At 41.2% G+C, this 20,833-nt stretch overlaps 1 protein-coding gene across 1 annotated transcript in view; it reads left to right on the top strand.

Annotated features, from left to right (window-relative positions):
* Positions 1 to 20,833, top strand: part of LOC115141811 (nectin-3-like protein) — a 70,452-nt gene that overhangs the window by 14,050 nt on the left and 35,569 nt on the right. The gene's annotated exons all lie outside the window — the stretch shown is intronic.

The raw sequence follows: 20,833 nt of genomic DNA, 5'->3' as shown, positions 1-20,833 counted from the left end.
CATTGATTGTCAAGGGCAATGAATTAAATTATCTTGGCGTTAATGGATTTCGCCTTTTTGTTGTCTCGCTGAAATATTCTTACTCTTTCAAATGACTGCTCAACTTGTTGACTGCTCAATCCACACAGCAGACATTGTGGGCTAGGTTAGGAATGCTGTGTTGCACGTGTAGCGCAACATTTTATGTGGCGTCATTACATCATGTACCCACATTATATAGGTATGCACGTCAACTTTGACATCGGTTTTGCACATCGGCGTTAAACTAGACATCGAACCGATACCGATGTTGGAATTTTTAGCTAATATCGTCCGATTCCGATATATCATGCATCCCTATTAAAAATAGTTTTTTGGCCACGATTAAAAATAGTTATTTTTATTTCTCAACTGGTCATTGAAACATGCTTCCCATTCACCATTCAAATGCCTAGGCAACAGAAGACAGGCTTCATCAGCGTGTCACACACCACTTTGCAATGAGGTGGAGGCAGTATGCAATTTGAAAACATATAGCTTTTTAATTGTTTGAATCCTGAAAGTTTTAATACATATTATGAGGCACATTTTACCTTGCTTCAAAGTAGCCTAGGCAAAATCCAACCATATCTGTAGTGGCAATTATTTTATTAAAACTTCCATATGCCATTTAATCCCGTATTGGTTTTCAACTTTCTTTCATTGTCCGGTAGCCAAATGCACATTAGCACATAGCCTACTGCCTTGCGCACCAATTTAGACAAAGGACACCGGACGGCCCCCTGGCAAATGTAGTCTCTTATGGCCAATCTTCCAATGATATGCCTACAAATACGCCACAATGCTGCAGACATCTTGGATGAACGGCAGAGCGCATAAACTCGTTCACAGCATATTCACAGCCATATAAGGAGACGTTAGTAAAACACAGCGTCAAAAATCCTGTTAATTTCCTGTTTGAAGTTTCATCTTGGTTTCGCCTGTAAGATCAGTTCTGGGGTACTCACAGATAATATCTTTACAGTTTTGAAAACGTCAGAGTGTTTTCCTTCCAACGCTGGCAATTATATGCATAGTCGAGCATCTTTTCGTGACAAAATATTGCGCTTAAAACGGGCACGTTTTTTTATCCAATAATGACATAGCGCCCCCATAGGTTGAAGAGGTTAAGGGGAAACATTTAAATGTCTTGGAATGTTCTAGTCAAAGCCCAGACCTCAATCCAATTGAGAATCTGTGGTATGACTTAAAGATTGCTGTACCCCATTGGAACCCATCCAACCTGAAGGAGCTGGGGCAGTTTTGCTTTGAAGAATGGGCAAAAATCCCAGTGGCAGTGGATGTGCCAAGCTTATAGAGACGTACCCCAATAGACTTGTAGCTGTAATTGCTGCAAAAGGTGGCTCTACAAAGTATTGACTTTGGGGGGGTGAATAGTTATGCATGCTTAAATTCCGTTTTTTTTTCTTATTTCACAATAAAGAAATATGTTGCATCTTCAAAGTGCATGTTGTGTAAATCAAATGATACAACCCCCCCAAAATCTATTTTAATTCCAGGTTGTAAGGCAACAAAATAGGAAAAATGCCAAGGGGGTGAATATTTTCGCAAGCAACTGTACCAGGAGGCCAATGGTGACTTTAAAACAGTTACAGAGTTTAATGGCTGTGATCAGAGAAAACTGAGGATGGATTAACTCCACAATACTACCCTAATTGACAAAGTGAAAAGAAGTGAGCCTGTACAGAATAAACATATTGCATTCTGTCTGCAACAAGGCACTAAAGTAATACTGCGGAAAACCTGATTCAGTCTGCTTTCCACCAGACACTGGGATATTAATTCACCTTTCAGCAGGACAATAACCTAAAACACAAGGACAAATCTACACTAAGTTGCTTTCCAAGAAGACAGTGAATGTTCTTGACCGGCCTAGTTACAATTTTGACTTAAATCTACTTGAAAATCTATGGAAAGACCTGAAAATGGTGGTGTCGCAATGATCAACAACCAATTTGAAAGAGATTGAAGAATTTTGAAAAGAATAATGGGCAAATGTCACACAATCCAGGTGTGGAAAGCTCTTACCCAGAAAGACTCACAACTTTAAGGTAATTCTACAACGTATTGACTCTGGGGTGTGAATACTTATGTAAATGAGATATTTCTGTATTTCACTTCCAACAAGTTTGCAAAAATGGCTCACACATTTTTTTACTTTGTCATTATGGGGTATTGTGTGTAGATTGATGAGAAAAATATATATATTGCCAGTCTGAAAAGTTTGGACACACCTACTCATTCAAGGGGTTTTCTTTATTTTTACTATTTTCTACATTGTAGAATAATAGTGAAGACATCAACACTATGAAATAACACGTATGGAATCATGTAGTAACCAAAAAAGTGTTAAACAAAACAAAATATATTTGAGATTCTTCTAAGTAGCCACCCTTTGCCTTGATGACATCTTTGCACACACTTGGCATTCTCTCAACCAGCTTCACCTGGAATGCTTTTCCAACAGTCTTGAAGGAGTTCCCACATATGCTGAGCATTGTTGTAATGCTTTTATTATTAAGGTGGATTTTTATAGTGAAAATGATCTTCCCCAAACTTGAAACTCACACGGTGCGAATGAATGTCAGTTAGGCTCTACACCTGTTTGTAAACCAGATTAATTATTAATGTGCTTAATTTTAAGAAGTTATTTGGCCTCTTTAGTGTGATACAAACCTTGCCAAAACGTATAGGCTTATAGGCTAGGCTACATGAGGTGTGCGACTATGATTTTGAGTCTCAAGTCTCAAAAAAGGCATGTGTTGTTTCTTCCCTTACTACACACACGCTGGGCATCATTCACAAGTGATAGGCTAATATTGACACCCATCAGACTATTCTTGATTGAATATAATCTGACAGACTTTGATGGTGACATGGGGTGCAGGCTTAGACTTCTGTGACTGTCCTTGTGTTGATGAATTAGGGCCATCTGTCAACAACCCCACTAGGCTACTCTTTACAAACAGGGGGGGTGGATGATAGATGATTGCATGATTGTCAGTTAGCTTTGGTTTTTATTGTGACTTTACTCTCTGGATTGTGAAAGCAAGGGATCAAAACAACTGACCAGTTCTATTTGAAGTTTAAAAAGGAATGCTGGTATATTTCTAATTAGGCTTATCCACAAATCACCCTAAACAATGTCAAGGAGACAAGGAGGACTAAAGGAAAGATACGGCAATAGTACCATCTGTGAATGGGAGGAGTAGTAAGCGTTTGGTTGGGCAGGATTAGGATAATAAATAGTCACTTGTCTTCCTGTGAAGTCATTCTGGAAATGTTTTAGTTCAGACAGTTTTGATTGTTTAATATGTGTCCCAAGTGATGGTTACACATCCCTCCTTAAAAGAAAAATGGCAGAATAAACAAATCATAGCCGTCTTAACTGTTCAAACTAAGTGGGTGGTTCAGTGTATCAAGACAGATTACTGCACTAATCTGGAGGAGGTGAGACCGAGAGAGCATGAGGGAGAGAGTTGTAGTGGCTAGAAAGTACACGCCCTCTGGTAGGATGCCACGCTGACCAAACTAGTGCTTTTATGGAGCACTGTAGTACACGCAGTTTACTGGCTTTGTTTTTGTTGTGTTTGGTTTGGTTTCCCTTCCTCCTCGATTGTTTGTTCTGATTGCTGACATGGGCAGTGATGTATACTGTTTGAGATCGCCCAGAGCACGAGGAAGAAACTCCTCTGCTTTGCTGTCAAGTGATTGACGCAGAACAATAAGTAAATCTGCACACTGGTGTAATGCTCCCAACTTGTTTAATAGGACAATGTTTCAACCCCAAACTGGTTCTTGGTCAAATTATTGACACTGTGTACTGCAGTAGAGCTGGGACAATAAGCCGAAAGTTATTGACACCGACCATATCAATCACTTTGCAGGCATTTTGCTGATATTGTTTATTATGATAAGGAGCCTATACTAGAAATGTGAAGTTTGAAATGAAATAGGTTTGCTAATATGGGTGATTGTTAATGGGACAATTGATGGCTACAACAATCAAACTAGTAGTAGTAGTTTAAAGGATCATTTAAAAACAAATTGGTGCACATTAATGTTAAACTTATCGTTCTATTTATCGTTATTGCATCAATTCAGGCAATTTATCGCAAAATGGAATCGCTCGGGCCATTTCCTGGTTGCTAAATTTGTATAGTTAGCCTAATTTCAGTTTGTGTCAAAACAAGCTATGTAAGTGTAGAGCCCTCAAACTCAACTCTGGAACTCGAATCCAGATACTCTGCATGTTTTCATTGTTCCCCTCTAATCAGGGACTGATTTAGACCTGGGGCTCCAGGTAGGTGCAATTAATTATCAGGTACAACAGTAGAGCTCCAGAGTTTCTCTGTGGAGGAACTCTGAAGGACAACCATCTCTGCAGCACTTCACCAATCAGGCCTTTATGGTAGAGTGGCCAGACGGAAGCTTCTCCTCAGTAAAAGACATGTGAAAGCCCGCTTGGAGTTTACCAAAAGGCACCTAAACGGGTCTCAAACCATGAGAAACAAGATCTGATGGAACCAAGATTGAAGTATTTGGCCTGAATGCCAAGAGTGAATGCCAAGAGTCACATGTTTTTCAGAAGTAGGAACTGGGTTTAGGGAAAGATGGGAAAGAGTCAGGTTTTAGGGAAAGATGAACACAGCAAAGTACAGAGAGATCCTTGGTGAAAACCTGCTCCAGAGCGCTCAGGACCTCAGACTGGGGCGAAGGTTCACCTTCCAGCAGGACAAGGACCCTAACCACACAGCCAAGACAATGTAGGAGTATTATTATTACTATCTGACCCTGCCGGTCATTTATGAACGTTTGAACATCTTGGCCATGTAATGTTATAATCTCCACCCGTCACAGCCAGAGAGGACTGGCCACCCCTCAGAGCCTGGTTCCTCTCTAGGTTTCTTCCTAGGGAGTTTTTCCTAGCCACCGTGCTTCTACATCTGCATTGCTTGCTGTTTGGGGTTTTAGGCTGAGTTTCTGTACAGCACTTTGTAACATCGGCTGATGTCAAATGGGCTTTATAAATAAATTTGATTGATAGTAGAGGTCTGCCGATTTAATTACGGCCGATTTCAAGTTTTCATAACAATCGGTAATCAGCCTTTTTTGGATGCCGATTATGGCCGATGATATTGCAATCCAGGCTGACCACCTGTTACATGTGAGTGCAGCATCAAAATGACCTTGTGGCTGGAAGGAGCCACGGTAAGTTGCTAGCTAGCATTAAACTTATCTTGTAAAAAAAGTCATAATCGGTCGACCTCTAATTGATAGGTTCGGGACAAGTCTCTGAATGTCCTTGAGTGGCCCAGCCAGAGCACGGACTTGAACCTGATCGAACATCTCTGGAGAGATCTGAAAATAGCTGTTCAGCGACGCTCCCCATCCAACCTGACAGCACTTGAGAGGATCTGCAGAGAAGATTGGGGGAAACTCCCCAAATTCAGGTGTGCCAAGCTTGTAGCATCATATCCAAGAAGACACAAGGCTGTAATCGCTTCCAAAGGTGCTTCAACAAAGTACCAAGTAAAGTGTCTGAATACTGATGTAAATGTGATTTACATTTTACATTGTGATTTTTAATACATTTGCAAAAAGTTTTTGCTTTGTCATTATGAGGTATTGTGTGCAGATTGATGAGGGGGAAAAAATTATCAATTTTAGAATAAGGCTGTAACGTAACAATATGTGTAAAAGTCAAGGGGTCTGAATACTTTCGGAATGCACTGTAAATCATAGAATTTAAGTGGCTGAATATGGTCCCGCTATTGGACAAATTAGATGGTAAAACATGTTATTGTTACTGGTGATTGCATGGAGGTTTGCAAGGAAGAATAGACAGCTTTGCTCAGCAGTTTTGGTCCAGGTCACTTAATTGATGCTTAAGTGAAGTGATGATCTATATCAACCATTTACTTTCTAAGTTTAAAGAAGTTCATAGCTTCACTAGAATCCTCTTATTTAGAAATGTTTCTCTAAAGCCATGGCCTGCATGGATCCCATCAAGCATGGTATTATATCCTATATTTCTAGCCGAAACGATCAAGGCATTCTCAAGGCAATTTAAATGTACTGATCAAATATTTTCTTGGACTGTTAGGAAACAATACATTCTGTGTCTCAGTCAGAGGATGCTTGTCAACTACAACGAGAGAAAAGACCGCTCCCTTTCTCCCTCCACGCCACTGAGGAATGCTACTGTTGTCCTTACGATAGAGTTGTCAACGTAATGGATTTAGGACATGAAGTGAAATAAAGTAGCCTATTTCCTGATATTGTCTGCACAAGCGTGGACATGAATTTAATTACATCCTTTTTGAAATTGAACTAGTAAATGACATTTTAGTTAAAGACACAAATCAGATTACTGACTTGTTTTCCTGCTCCTCCTCAAGCTGACTGGCCAAAATAAGACTTCAGGCATGCGAACGATTGTAACGTTTTGCTTGCTCACTAATCCCTCCCCATTGCCAAGATTCTTAAACACCGTTTTCTAATTATAGCCAGGCACTGCTAGGGCAGACATCATTAATAGGCCTGTGAATTTAAGCGATTATTTAAAGTAAAAATTGTAGCCTATAGCTTGTCACAAAATCAGATCCAATCTCCCAGGACCCATTCCTCTGCTGAAATGACCATGCTGGAAGGCTTCAATTAGGAAAGAGCGAAAGCAAATCATCCTAGCTCCAAACCCTGTATTCTGTCTTTGAATAATTTGGTAATTTCTTGTATAACAAAGTAACTGATACATCCTGTATCTAGCCTATGTACCATCGATTTAAAGTAATTGTTGAAACGCTTGTGTAGCCTTTATTGACATTTGTATTACTTTGAGATGGATAAAAGGACTAGAATCTGGCCTTTAAAAAAACATTTATAGATGTTACACAAAGACAGATGACACAGCTCTCAGAGTTGAGTTTAGCATAATGTTGCTGGGAGAAGAAATGCTCATAATGTACAAAAGATGGTGTAAGTCCTAAATGACACCCTGTTCCCTACAGTGCACTACTTTTGACCGGTACCCTATGGAGGGAGTATAGGGAATGGACCATATGTTGCCACTTGGAACATATCCTTGTAAATGGAAACCCCCTTGCTCATAAATAAAATCACAGGAAATGTCTCTCTCAAATACAACGGCCACGCTCATTGTCCAAAGTGTTTGCATCCCCTTAAGATTGAATCATCATGTTTTCCTCCTATTTGATATCTCCCGTCTCCCCATCGCATGTCTTCAGTCTCTATGACTCTCACGTCTTTCCGTTCTGTTTTTGTGACTGCCTCCATCATCGTCATGTAGCAGTTTAGACTGAAGGAATGTCAGGGAAGCTAGATTACTGATTGTTGAAAGAGTTTGTTAGCTACTGCTAACTAAAAATACAGGCAAAAACTGTTCATGAAGTCAGAAAAGGGTAAGAAAAACCCCTGGGAATCATTTTAAAGCCAGAAGCCAAACAATCCCATTTCCTCCAGGGTCTCTGTGGCATGTAGGAAACTGTGAGAAATTAATGAAACTACAGTAACATTATTTAGTTGAGGATGTGGATGAGTTTTTTTTTCTTCACATGAACTAATTACCAACTGCTGGGATTTGTATAGGACACTGTCTCCCAGACAGTGAGTCCCCACCTATCCCCCTAAGACTCTGGCTTGATGTATTTCAGTCTATTTCTGTCTGTGTAATTGTGCATCAGGTTGAGGTTGTGATTTTTAAACTTAGTTTGTGAACCAGAGAAAGTACCTAGTCCTTCAAAGGAGACTTTGTGTGAATTTTGGAAGGAAAGCAAGTGCCCAACCCTTGTTAGCTCAGATAGTATACTGTCCCCTGGAGTGTCATCCGTCTGTCGTGTGTTTCTAGGCATGGTTCACTGCTGGATTTACAATTGAGAATTGTCAGAGAGTCTGCATCCCAAATGGTACCCTAACCCTATAGTGCACTACCTTTGACGAGGGCCCATGTGGCTCTGGTCAAAAATAGTGCACTATATTGGAAAAATTGTTTGCCATTTGGGATGCATTCAGAGACACAGCGCGTAGTGGGTGGGAGATGCTTGGTTGGTATAGTGTTGTTCAGTTTGTGGTATGGAAGCCTGCATGATTGTCTGGATTGTAATGAGTTTGCCAACAGCTGTGTATTTCAGCCCAAAAGAGCTCAGTTTACCATACCTTTTGTCTTGTCACGACTCTGTAATGTGATGTTTGGGAATGATTCAGTTATGGATTCAGGTAAATTGATCAAAAACAAACCATAAAACACTTGTCTACAAAGATTGAGTGAATAGACACAATTCAATTTACTGGTTCTCTCATATGTCGTTACAAAGAATTTCATGGCTGTCTGACTGACTGGAGTGGTGAGAGATTTTTTTGGGGGAGGGGCTTAGTAACGTCAGCAGCTGAGTTTCTGATTGTGAAAAGCATAACTCAACTTCCAAAAATGGTCTGTGTGTAGGCTAAGCCGGACACATTAGGCTTAGAACTCATGCTTTGTGTTGAAACTAGTTGTACATTTACTGGAAGATGTAGGCCTACCACCAATGTATGTAATATGAAAGGCCTGTAACTGGGTCAGCTAAACACCTTTTGGAATGATGTCACTTCCAGAAGCATGTCAGGGATGTCATACAAATCAAATCAAATTTGATTTGTCACATGCGCCAAATACAACAGGTGTAGGTAGACCGTACAGTGAAATGCTTCCTTACAAGCTCTAACTAATAATGCAGTTTAAACAAATAAAAAAAACGAAATAAGAAATACAAGTAACAAATAATTAAAGGGCAGCAGTAAAATAACAATAGCGAAGCTATATACAGGGGGTACCGGTACAGAGTAAATGTGTGGGGGCACTGGTAATTGGCACTGATAATTGGTAACTGGTAATTGAGGAAATATGTACATGTACACTACCATTCAAACTTTGGAGTCACTTAGAAATGTCTGTGTTTTCCATGAAAGCATACATGAAATGCATTGTAAAATGAATAGGGAATATAGTCAGGACGTTGACAAGGTTATAAATAATGATTTTGAATTGAAATAATAATTGTGTCCTTCAAACTTTTCTTTTGTCAAAGAATCCTCCATTTGCAGCAATTATAGCCTTGCAGACCTTTGGCATTCTAGTTGCCAATTTGTTGAGGTAATCTGAAGAGATTTCACCCCATGCTTCCTGAAGCACCTCCCACAAATTGGATTGGCTTGATGGGCACTTCTTACAAGCTGCTCCCACAACAGTTCGATAGGGTTGAGATATGGTGACTGTGCTGGCCACTCCATTATAGACAGAATACCAGCTGACTGCTTCTTCCCTAAATAGTTATTGCATTGTCCTGTTGTAGGAGGAAATTGGCTCCAATTAAGTGCCGTCCACAGGGTATGGCATGGCATTGCAAAATGGAGTGATAGCCTTCCTTCTTCAAGATCCCTTTTACCCTCTACAAAACACATTGCCTCCACACTGCTTGACAGATGGCGTCAAGCACTCCTCCAGCATCTTTTCATGTTTTTCTGCGTCTCACGAATGTTCTTCTTTGTGATCCGAACACCTCAAACTTAGATTTGTCTGTTTATTAAAAAAATATATATTCTTCCTCTGTCCAGCGTCTGTGTTCTTTTGCCCATTTTAATATTTTATTTTTATTGGCCAGTCTGAGATATGGCTTTTTCTTTGCAACTCGAAGTCGCCTCTTCACTGTTGACGTTTGTCACGACTTCCACCGAAGGTGGTTCCTCTCCTTGTTCGGGTGGTGCTCGGCGGTCGGCGTCACCGGCCTATTAGCCATCACCGATCCATTTTTCTTTTTCCGTTTATTTTGTCTTTGGTTCATTCTCACCTGGTTTGCATTAGTTTTCATTCCTGTGTGTATATTTACCCCTGTTTCCCCAATTTAGTTTGTGTGGGATTATTTTCATGTTGCGTGTAGAGGCTTCCATCAGTTTATTCACGTGTGTGATTTATAGGAAGGAGCGTTTGTTTATTTCTCCTTCCGTGAGTACTGTGAGTTCCCATTGTCTTGTTTTTTTTTGTTGGTGATTGTACCTGTACCGTTTTGGGACTTGCCTTTAAAAAAAAACTTGACATTGACATCTCTGCTCTCCTGCGCTTGACTCCTTACCTACCTTCAGAACGAAAGCTTAACAACTTTGAGACTGGTGTTTTGCGGGTACTATTTAATGAGGCTGCCAGTTGAGGACTTGTGATGCGTCTGTTTCTCAAACTAGACACTAATGTACTTGTCTTCTTGCTCAGTTGTGCACCGAGGCATCCCACTCCTCTTTCTATTCTGGTTAGGGCCAGTTTGCGCTGTTCTGTGAAGGCAGTAGTACACCGTGTTGTACGAGATCTTCAGTTTCTTGGCAATTTCTCGCATGGAATAGCCTTCATTTCTCAGAACAAGAATAGACTGACGAGTTTCAGAAGAAAGTTATTTGTGATGGTTTCTTATAATGGGCCTCTGTACGCCTATGTAGATTTTCCATAAAAAATCTGCCATTTCCAGCTACAATAGTCATTTACAACATTAACAATGTCTACACTGTATTTCTGATCAATTTGATGTTATTTTAATATTTTAATTTATTTAAAAAACAAGGACATTTCTAAGTGACCCCAACCTTTTGAACAGTAGTGTAGGTAGAGTTATTAAAGTGACTATACATAGATAATAACAGAGTAACAGCAGTGTAAAAGAAGGGGGAGTGGGCAATGCAAATTTAGTAGCCATTTGATTAGATGTTCCGGAGTATTATGGCTTGGGGGTAGAAGCTGTTTAGAAGCTCGGGTACCGCTTGCCATGCGGTAGCAGAGAGAACAGTCTATGACTAGGGTGGCTGGAGTCTTTGACAATTTTTAGGGCCTTCCTTTGACACCTCATGGTATAGAGGTCCTGGATGGTAGGAAGCTTGGCCCCAGTGATGTAATGGGCCGTACGTACTACCCTCTGTAGTGCCTTGCGGTTGGAGGCTGAGCAGTGGTATTACCAGGCAGTGATGCAACCAGTCAGGATGCTCTCGATGTAGAACCTTTTGAGGGTCTGAGGACCCATGCCAAATCTTTTCAGTCTCCTGAGGGGGAATAGGTTTTGATGTGCCCTCTTCACGACTGTCTTGGTGTGCTTGGACCATGTTAGTTTGTTGGTAGGTGTTCCTTTTGTCCAGGTGGAAAAGGGCAGAGTGGAGTGTAATAGATGTTGCATCATCTGTTGATCTGTTAGGGTGGTATGCAAATTAGGGTGGGTCTAGGGTTTCTGGTAATGGTGTTGATGTGAGCCATGACCAGCCTTTCAATGCACTTCATGGCTACAGACGTGAGTGCTACAGGTTGGTAGTCATTTAGGCAGGTTACCTTAGTGTTATTGGGCACATGGACTATGGTGGTCTGCTTGAAACATGTTGGTATTACAGACTCAGACAGGGAGAGGTTGAAAATGTCAGTGAAGACACTTGCCAGTTCATCAGCGCATGCTCGGAGTACACGTCCTGGTATTCCATCTGGCCCTGCGGCCTTGTGAATGTTGATTTGTTTAAAGGTCTTACTCACGTTGGCTGTGGAGAGTCCCGCTCCTTGAAAGCGGCAGCTGTACCCTTTAGCTCAGTGCGGATGTTGCCTGTAATCCATGGCTTCTGGGTAGGGGAATGTACTTACAGTCACTGTGGTGATGACGCCATCAATGCATTTATTGATTAGGCCAGTGACTGATGTGGTGTACTCCTCAATGCCATCAGAAGAATCCCGGAACATATTCCAGTCTGTGCTAGCAAAGCAATCCTGTAGCTTAGCATCTGCTTCATCTGACCACTTTTTTATTGACTGAGTCACTGGTGCTTCCTGTTTTAAATTTTGCTTGTAAGCAGGAATCAGGAGGATAGAATTATGGTCAGATTTGCCAAATGGAGGGTGAGGGAGAGCTTTTTATGCATCTCTGTGTGTGGAGTAAAGGTGGTCTAGAATGTATTCCCCTCTGGTTGCACATTTAGCATGCTGGTGGAAATTTGATTAAACTGCTTTCTTTCCCTGCATTAATGTCCCGACCACTAGGAGCGCCGCCTCTGGATGAGTGTTTTCCTGTTTGCTTATGGCGGTTTACAGCTCATTGAGTGTGGTCTTAGTGCCAACCTAGGTCTGTGGTGGTATGTAGACAGCTACGAAAAATATAGAGGAGAACTCTCTAGGTAGATAGTGTGGTCTACAGCTTATCATGAGATGCTCTACCTCAGACAAGCAAAACCTCGAGACTTCCTTAGATATCGTGCACCAGCTGTTGTTTACAAATATGCACAGACCGCTTCCCCTTGTCTTACCAAAGGCTGCTGTTCTATCCTGCTGATACAGTGTAAAATCTGTCAGCTGTGTGTTGTTCATGTGGTCGTTCAGCCACGACTCGGTGAAAAATAAGATATTACAGTTAATGTCCCGTTGGTAGTTTAATCTTGCTTGTAGGTCATCGATTTTTTCCCCCCAATAGAACGGATGGCAGTGGGGTTTTACTCACTCACCTACGAATTCTCAGAAGGCAGCCCGACATCCGCCCCCTTTTTCTCTGTCTTCTCTTCACGCAAATTACAGGGATTTTGGCCTGTTCCCAGGAAAGTAGTATATCCTTCACGTCGGACTCGTTAAAGGAAAAGCTTCTACCAGTTCGTAGTGAGTAATCACTGTTCTGATGTTCAGAAGTTATTTTCGGTCATAATTTCTATTTGCTTTATTTCACTTTTATTTCACTTCTTATGGCTGCAATCCCGTTAACAGGAGCGATATGACAACAACCAGTGAAAGTACAGGGCGCCATATTCAAAAGAACAGAAATCTCATAATTAAAATTCCTCAAACATACATGTATCTTATATCGTTTTCAAGGTAGTCTTGTTGTTAATCCCACCAGTGTCCGATTTCAAATAGGATTTACGGGGAAAGCACCACAAACGAATATGTTAGGTCACCATCAACTCACTTAAATACACAGCCAATTTTACTAGCCAAAGAGAGAGAGGAAAAAAAGCACAAATAGAGATAAAATTAATCACTAACCTTTGATAATCTTCATCAGATGACACTCATAGGACTTCATGTTACACAATACATGCATGTTTTGTTTGATAAAGTTCATATTTATATCAACAAATCTGAGTTTACATTGGTGCGTTACATTCACTAGTTCCAAAAACATCAAGTGATTTTGTATAGCCACATCGATTCAACAGAAATACTCATCATAAATGTAGATGATAATACAAGTTATACACATGGAATTATAGATATACCTCTCCTTAATGCAACCGCTGTGTCAGATTTTAAAAAACCTTTACGGAAAAAGAAACCCATGCAATAATCTGAGATTGCGCTCAGAAGTAAAAATCACCACAGCCGCAACGATGGCGTCAACATAAACAAGAAATGACATGATAAATATTCCCTTACCTTTGATGATCTACATCAGAAAGCACTCCAGGAATCCCAGGTCCACAATAAATGTTTGTTTTGTTCGATAATATCCGTTATTTATGTCCAAATTCCTTATTTTGTTAGCACGTTGGGTATACATATCCAAACGCTAATTCTGGTCAGCGTTACATCAGACAAAAACTTCAAAAAGTTATATTGTAGGTCGAAGAAACATTTCAAACTAAGTACAGAATCAATCATTAGGATGTTTTTAACATATAGCTTCAATAAAGTTCCAACCGGAGTATTCCTTCTTGTCTTCATGGGCAATGGAACGCAAGTGGGTACCATGAGGAATAAGCGTGATCAGAAAATGGCTGCTTGATAGACACCTGATGCATTCTGCTATCATTCACTCCCACAAACACCATAGAGTCTCATTACAATTTCTATTGATGGATGACATCTAGTGGAACCCCTAGGCAGTGCAACATCATTAATATCTCAAGGGGATTTCATTGGGGACTCTGGTGACTACATACAAAGCTCAGATTTCTCACTTCCTGTTTTGATTTCAACTCAGGATTTTGCCTGCCATATGAGTTCTGTTATACTCACAGACATAATTCAAACAGTTTTAGAAACTTCAGAGTGTTTTCTATCATATACTAATAATAATAATAATATGCATATATTAGCAACTGAGACTGAGGAGCAGGCCGTTTACTTTAGACATCTTATTCATCCAAGCTACTCAATACTGCCCCCCAGCCATAAGAAGTTAACTAGGCAAGTCAGTTAAGAACAAATTCTTATTTACAATGACGGTCTAGGGTTGACCCACTGTTCCCAGTTAACCCTAGAAACAGTGGGTTAACTGCCTTGTTCAGGGGCAAAATTACAGATTTTTACCATGTCAGCTCGGGGATTCGATCTTGCAACCTTTCGGTTACTGGCCCAATCTTCTAACCACTAGGTTACCTGTCTTCCCATAAGAGACAGTAGCAGCAACATTATTTGCAAAATAATTTTAAAAAGAAGGTGCAAACAATGCATAAAAACGAACAAAATAACACAGTTGGTTAGGAGCATGTAAAACGTCAGCCATCTTCTCGGGCGCCATTCTACAAATAAGAATACACTTGTGTTCTAATGGAGCAAGACTCAGGTCCTAGCCTGACCCTCTGACACCTCAGTTACCAAATTAGCCCATCTCATTCACATTCACAGAACAGGTTGAGAAACACCAGAGTGTGAGACGAGACCACGAGTCGTCCTTCTTCAGTTCTTCCCTTCCTTTCACTCCCCCTAACTGTCATCTCTTTAGTCTTAATTTGGAGCTGCCAAAATGTTGTGTTTCCTTACAATATATATGATCTTTAAAAGCTATCTACAGCAATAGAAACACAGGGCTGATATGAACCCTTTTCCGCTTGTGTGGTAAAAAATCATATAGATTTAAGTTGTCCAAATGTACAAGTAAAAACAAATCACACAAAAATCACTATCAAACAATTCGGCTAGACAGTTTTCTTTGAGGAATTGAATTATGCTTATACTCATATCCCTGTTACTGCATATTTTCACCAACGTGTCCCACATTCTCCCTGTAACCAATCATAACACACGACCCAGACTTCTGAGCACTGGAGGGATGTATTGGATTGCTTAAGGACACTGGCAGACATCGTCCTTCACAAATCCTAGAGAGTATATAGTCCACTGTGTCGAGAGGTTGCAACCCATCCTGACACTCTGTACGCTAACACTATTGATTTCTATTTTCTGTTTAAGCACTGATTTTTAATTAAATGTGGCAGGATGAGAGGGGCTGCAGTCAGGCGGGGTGCTCTGAAGGAGCAAGGAGAAAAGGACAGTGTCTTAAATGGCACCCTATTCTCTATAGTGCACTACTTTTGACCAGCGCCCTACTGCCCTGGTCAATAGTAGTGAACTGTAAAGGGAATAGGGTGCCATTTGAGACGCTTCCAAGGATCCTGGAGAAGACTGACTGGGAACGTTGTTCTGAAAGAGTCAGCGTACCCCTCTGAAAGGCCTGTCTTCCACAATGTGATTGTTTCTGCCGTGAATTAACTGTCTGAAATACCCTAACACCTTCTCCAAGTTACAATTCATGGAAGAAAGGAGGCAGATTACAGTTAGTGTTGGGCCAAATGGCTTTTTCACATTGCACAAATATGACCCGAGATAAAGACATGGTCATAAAAGCAGCAATAGAAACATAGGGCTGACATGAACCCTTTTCCACTTGTGTGGAAAATAATAATATAGATTTAAGTTGTCCAAATGGACAAGTAAAAACAAATCACACAAAAATTACTATCAAACAATTTGACTACTCCGACCATAATTGGATCAGTGTCCTCTGGACAACAACAATGTTGCACATTGTTCTCCCAATCTCTGCAGAGCGCATCTAGACCCACTCCAATTTGCTTACCGCCCAAATAGGTCCACAGACGATGCAATCTCAACCACACTGCACACTGCCCTAACCCATCTGGACAAGAGGAATACCTATGTGAGAATGCTGTTCATCGACTACAGCTCGGGATTCAACACCATAGTACCCTCCAAGCTCGTCATCAAGCTCGAGACCCTGGGTCTCGACCCCGACCTGTGCAACTGGGTACTGGACTTCCTGACGGGCCGCCCCCAGGTGGTGAGGGTAGGCAACAACATCTCCTCCCCGCTGATCCTCAACACGGGGGCCCCACAAGGGTGCGTTCTGAGCCCTCTCCTGTACTCCCTGTTCACCCACGACTGCGTGGCCACGCACGCCTCCAACTCAATCATCAAGTTTGCGGACGACACAACAGTGGTAGGCTTGATTACCAACAACGACGAGACGGCCTACAGGGAGGAGGTGAGGGCCCTCGGAGTGTGGTGTCAGGAAAATAACCTCACACTCAACGTCAACAAAACTAAAGAGATGATTGTGGACTTCAGGAAACAGCAGAGGGAACACCCCCCTATCCACATCGATGGAACAGTAGTGGAGAGGGTAGCAAGTTTTAAGTTCCTCGGCATACACATCACAGACAAACTGAATTGGTCCACTCACACAGACAGCATCGTGAAGAAGGCGCAGCAGCGCCTCTTCAACCTCAGGAGGCTGAAGAAATTCGGCTTGTCACCAAAAGCACTCACAAACTTCTACAGATGCACAATCGAGAGCATCCTGGCGGGCTGTATCACCGCCTGGTACGGCAACTGCTCCGCCCTCAACCGTAAGGCTCTCCAGAGGGTAGTGAGGTCTGCACAACGCATCACCGGGGGCAAACTACCTGCCCTCCAGGACACCTACACCACTCGATGTTACAGGAAGGCCATAAAGATCATCAAGGACATCAACCACCCGAGCCACTGCCTGTTCACCCCGCTATCATCCAGAAGGCGAGGTCAGTACAGGTGCATCAAAGCTGGGACCGAGAGACTGAAAAACAGCTTCTATCTCAAGGCCATCAGACTGTTAAACAGCCACCACTAACATTGAGTGGCTGCTGCCAACACACTGACATTGACACTGACTCAACTCCAGCCACTTTAATAATGGGAATTGATGGGAAATGATGTAAATATATCACTAGCCACTTTAAACAATGCTACCTTATATAATGTTACTTACCCTACATTATTCATCTCATATGCATACGTATATACTGTACTCTATATCATCGACTGCATCCTTATGTAATACATGTATCACTAGCCACTTTAACTATGCCACTTTGTTTACTTGTTTACATACTCATCTCATATGTATATACTGTACTCGATACCATCTACTGTATGCTGCCCTGTACCATCACTCATTCATATATCCTTATGTACATATTCTTTATCCCCTTACACTGTGTATAAGACAGTAGTTTTGGAATTGTTAGTTAGATTACTTGTTGGTTATTACTGCATTGTCGGAACTAGAAGCACAAGCATTTCGCTACACTCGCATTAACATCTGCTAACCATGTGTATGTGACAAATAAAATTTGATTTGATTTGATTGTAGGCCTGCATTGACATGCATGAGCGGTCTTTCAATCATGCAGTTGCAAGATGGATTATTTAGATAAAAGTGAGCTGCGTGTGCACATTTGTTGATATTCATTCCTAGTTAGTGAGTTACTTTCCTAGTTAAAGTTCATCCTGGGGAATAAAAGTAATAGCGTGTGCATCACCTGCGTGTGCCATTGTGCCGTTGCCAGAGGAGAGAGCGAGTAAGAGAGACATAACTATACTGAACAAAAATATAAACGCAACAATTTCAACGAGTTTACTGAGTTACAGTTCATATAAGGAAATCAGTCAATTTAAGTCAATTCATTAGGCCCTAATCTATAGATTTCACGACTGGGCAGACATGGGTGGGCCTGGGAGGGCCTAGACCCACCAACTTGGGATCCAAGACCAGCCAATCAGAATGAGTTTTTCCGCACCACACTAGAATCCATTAGTGTGGTTAATTTTTTATGGTCCATTATTCTGCAGATATCTGTTTGAGACAGGAGTGGCCAAGTGTGGTGCGGTAGTGTTGCAGGGCTTGACAGTAACTTTTTTTAGCCAATTGTCCTTTGGACAAGTAGAACAGATGTTTTACTTGTCTGAATACTCAAGTCACTTGTCCTCCCCAAAAAGTAAAGGTCTGTAACACCATGGGCCAAAAAGGTGACTGTAAATTGTGTTGTATGACTCAAGGAACCACTTCACAAAATAACATTCCTTATTATCACTGGTATTGACAATGGAAGGCTACTTGTCTCCAATCCCATGTATTATACAGTGTCTCCTGCCGTTGTGGCCTTGAGCAAGGAATGCACTGAACCCCACACAAATTAAAATACTGAACTGATAGGCTACTGTATAAAACACATGTGGTCCATCAACCCTGTGTTATTGACTTGTTAATTGTTTACTCCATGTGTAACTCTGTTGTCTGTTCACACTGCTATGCTTTATCTTGGCCAGGTCGCAGTTGCAAATGAGAACCTGTTCTCAACTAGCCTACCTGGTTAAATAAAGGTGAAATAAAAAAATAAAAAAAATCTGGAGAGCTACTGGGTGTGCAGGCTTTTGATCAAACCATGCTTAGAAACACCAGTCAGCTTATCAAGGTCCTGTTGAGCAGCTGATTTTTTTTTACATTGTGGTGTGTTCAAGCAGGGCTGGAGCAAAAGCCTGCACGCCCAGTAGCTCTCCTGGAATATCATGGAGGATGGTTGGCCACCCTGCAACATTACAATTACAACCAAATACTGTTCATGTCTTTATGAAATAATTCCCTCATTCAATGAACCAGGGATCAAATGGCAATTAAGATGTTTATCTATTTGTAAGGTAAAAATATTCAGTGTTCAGGGGAGACTTGTCAATTAGGCTTTTCTAAGCATATAAACTTTGTCAGCATTACATGGTCAGTATTGAATAGTGGAGAATCGTATCCAATTTTGATCGCTTGAGAGAGTGTTTCACATCCGGTGTATGCATCATTGGTTTCATCAACTGTGCACCCGTATCAACCGCGTGTTGGCCATTTGTTGTTATATACGTGTGCCGGTGGAAAGTTATTTCAGGACATTGGAAATGACAATACATGCAAATAGCTATACTGAACAAAAATATAAACGCAACATGTAAAGTGTTAGTCCCATGTTTCATGAGATCCCAGAAATGAAAGATAAAATATCCCAGAAATGTTCTGAATGCAAGAAAAAGCTTATTTCTCCAATTTTGTGCACACATTTGTTTACATCCCTGTTAGTGAGCATTTCTTCTTTGCCAAGATAATCCTTCCACCTGACAGGTGTGGCATATCAGGAAGCTGGTTAAACAGCATGATCATCACACAGGTGCACCTTGTGCTAGGGACAATAAAAGTCCACAATTTTGTCACACAATGCCACAGATGTTGAGGGAGCATTTTGAGGGAGCGTGCAATTCTGATTCTGACTGCTGGAATGTCCACCAGAGCTGTTGTCAAGGAATTTAATGTTAATTTCTCTACCATAAGCCGCCTCCAATGTCGTTTTATAGAATTTGGCAGTACGTCCAACCGGCCTCACAACCGCAGTGTAACCACGCCAGCCCAGGACCTCCACATCCGACTTCTTCATCTGCGGTATCGTCTGAAACCAGCTACCCGGACAGCTGTTGAAACTGAGGAGTATTTCTTTCTGTAATAAAGCCAGGATTGGTTGTCTGTACAGGTCCCATTTTTCCCCTGTGCTTCCTACTAGTGTTTTTTTTTCTACTCCGTTCTTCTCCCCTCTGCTCCGTGTACACAGGCTGCTCTTCCTTCAGAAAAGCATGCAACACAACTTTGTTAATTTGCACAATTTCTCTGATTCACCTTCGCTTGTAAATGTTCGCACTGACCGAAAATAACATTGGTAGCTACTAGATATGCTTGTATAACTTTATGAGCTGGATTTGCCTGTCTTTGCAAATAGTTTGTTAGTGTTCGCTCGTTAGCATTTATCTAACAGTGTCTATGTGATTACGTTATCATTTTGTTCACATTCTGTTCCTATGGGCTTTTCTTGCGTTTTTATTGGTCCCTTGTATGCTAATACCATAAATCTGGTAATACCGTAAATTCCGGGATAAGAGAAGGACGGTATACCAGTATGACAATCTGGATACCAGCCCACCATTGAGAGCCATTTGTCTGGTACTTTTAGTTTTTCAAACTAGAGTCCACTAAATTCAGTCAGAGACCTAGGCCTAGCTAGCTACAGATTTTTGTTTTTTAATCTTTTATGGTCCATTATTCGGCAGATATCATTTTGAGACAGGAGTGGCCAAGTGTGGTGCGGTAGTGTTACAGGGCTTGACAAGTGTACAGACAACCAATCCAGAGCTCTTTGACTTCTGGCAGAAAGCCATTATAAGTTACAACGGGTGGGTCTAATCCTGGACACTGATTGGTTAAAACCATATTCCAGCTGGTGTCTATTCCACCAGTTACCACCAGTTAAATCTATGACATTGAAATGCCTATTTACTCTATTCCATTTTACTGCACAATCCACTGTCTCATCAGCCCAGCCAGACAATTTATAATCTTGATCTCCACTGTAAAAAGCATCTAGACATTATCTCCAATTAATTTTAGACTAGCAATTGGTTTTCAATAGCGGAGATATGTATAAAACTTGCGGTCTGTCTCTCTGACATTTCAACATTGTTTCAATGTTGAAATTCGATCTCCAGCTGTCCCATAGTAGCGAGTAGGGGTCGGGACGAGACAAACAGGCAGCTTTTCTCAGCCAGTCAAAATCATTAATCAGCATAATTTTTATGGATATATACAGCAATTTTTTTATAGAAAACAGATAAAACGAAACAAAAGCTCCTGAACAACAGTGTCCTGACGAGAGA

This window comes from Oncorhynchus nerka, linkage group LG14, assembly GCF_034236695.1.
Source record: "Oncorhynchus nerka isolate Pitt River linkage group LG14, Oner_Uvic_2.0, whole genome shotgun sequence".
NCBI classification, from domain to species: domain Eukaryota; kingdom Metazoa; phylum Chordata; class Actinopteri; order Salmoniformes; family Salmonidae; genus Oncorhynchus; species Oncorhynchus nerka.
The sequence above is the reverse complement of the archived record's forward strand: the minus strand, read 5'-3'. Positions and strand labels throughout refer to the sequence as shown.